This window comes from Tupaia chinensis, unplaced genomic scaffold (assembly GCF_000334495.1).
Source record: "Tupaia chinensis unplaced genomic scaffold, TupChi_1.0 Scaffold000513_1, whole genome shotgun sequence".
In the NCBI taxonomy this organism is placed as follows: domain Eukaryota; kingdom Metazoa; phylum Chordata; class Mammalia; order Scandentia; family Tupaiidae; genus Tupaia; species Tupaia belangeri.
Window position 1 is genome coordinate 426,421 of NW_006160026.1, and position 2,135 is coordinate 428,555.

Sequence of the window (2,135 nt, forward strand, 5' to 3'; positions counted from 1 at the left end):
CTCCAATGCAAAAATCTCCAAAAGGATTCTGACTGGTCTCCTGGAGTTGCATGCCCATCTGAGACCAAGCAATCAGCCTCACATGCGCTCCACTCCCGTGGCAGAGTTGAGACTGTGATTCTCAGTCCCGTGGGGCAAGGGAAGGTCAGCTGTGACAGGAGAAGGTGGGCACGTGAAAGCAGAAGTGCGGTTGCTCTCCAGATTGCCTCTTTTGGTGACTATGGTACCAAAGTCATGAAAAGTTTTTAAAACGTGGTTTTCAAAACTATCTGAGGACCTTTTTGTAAAACGGACATTGCCAGAGTCCATCTCACAGCTAAAACCAGAGTATCCAGAAGGTGGGATTCTGTATTTGCAAAAAGTTTTCCTAGTGAAAGGAACAGATAGGTTGAGAAACTAATATTGTAGCTGAAGGCACATGGTTTTGTCCCCTCATTCTTTTATTTTTTTTAATTATTTTATTTATTTATCCATTTATTTATTTATTTATTTTAATTTGACCAGAGAGGGACAGAGTGAGAGAAAGAGAGAGAGAGAGAGAAAGTGAGAAAGCAAGCTGCCAGGTCCGGGACTTGAACCACAGTTGGCCATGCGGGAGTCCAGTGTCCTTAACTACCACGCCACCTGCTGGCCCCAGGGCCCTCACTCTTTTATTTCTCGTGCTTTACCAAGTCCTTGAGATGATGCTCCTGAACACCTCTCCACTCTGTCCACATGTCTCCTTGCCCACTGCCACCACCCCCTTTCTGTCCACTATCTTTTGCCTGGAGTTCTGCAGTAGCTTCTCTTGCCTCTAACTTGGTCTCCCCAAAGTTACAGGAGTAGCCTTCAAAAGACAACTCATCAGATCAATCCCTGATATGCAAGAATTGAGTGGCTCTCCTTGCTCCAATTATAAAATACAAATATCTTCGTACCTATTCATTATGTACCCCCAGTATACCTGTCCAGCCCAACTTCTGGCCCCATCACCCTCTGAGATCTAGGCTACAACCTTATGGAGGCAATGTTTAACTTCTGGAAATGCCTGGCCCCTTCTCTGCTTGGGTCTCTGCTCTTGCTCTTCCCCTGCCTGAATGAGGTTTATTCACCCCGTCCTCCACATCTCATTATGAACATCACCTTTCCTGGGGGCCCTCCTCAATTTCTGCTCTCCAGGCTTCTTTTTTCCATGTTTATCTCGTTCCTAATAGCTGCTGACAGGTAACTACTGGGACACCTTCTCACTCACTGGGTTATTCATCTACTTTATTCACAGCACCCCCATGAGATGACCACACTCACTTCCTCACTTCAGGATAGCAGTGAAATTGGTGAGATCTAGTCAGGAGGTCATGTAGCAAGACAGGGCAACAGCCTCACCACAGTGAAAACACGTTTCCATTGGAATTGGAGAGACTTGCTCATACACCGTGAGATCTTCAATGGTTAACCCAGACAGGTGCACAGAAAGGACTCAGCTCGTGTTAAATAAGGGCCAGCAGCATGCTTGTGTGCTGAGATCCACGGCCAGAAAGAGGTTGATGGTAAGTTTATGCCCAAAGGAGTTTGTACCTCCCATACTGCTTGAGGGTGAAGATATGGCACGTGTGACTCAGAACCGTAGCCTTCTAGATGAAGCTCCTACACACACAGTCTTCCTGAGGTCCCTCTACTCATTTTTGGTTGCCTTGGTTTAAGACCTCAGGTCTTCTGAGGTGTAGGCTTAATTTCCTTGCCTGACTAGAATCCAGGATCATCTCTTAAACTACAGGCAAAGCCACTTGGATGGCCTTCTAACCTAATCAATTCCCAAGTATATTGTGGGCCTCAGGCCTACCCAGACTGCCCCAGCCCACAAACATTTATGGGGCACCTCCTGCATATAAAAGGGGCCCCAGTGTAGACGATTTACAATTTAATGGAACAGGATGACACTGAACAGAGTTACACAGTTCACTAGATGGAGTCCAGGGTACAGAGTAGTGGGGTAAGGAAGTATCAATAGAATGTTGCAGTGACATCTGACGACCTAGGGTCAGGGAAGGTTTTCAGCCCAGAGATGGAGAAGGGTATGAGTCAGGCAAGTCAAATATTCGGAGACCCTGTGTGGCAGAGAAGGAGACGTGCTCAGTAACTGAGACCAAGCCAGAATG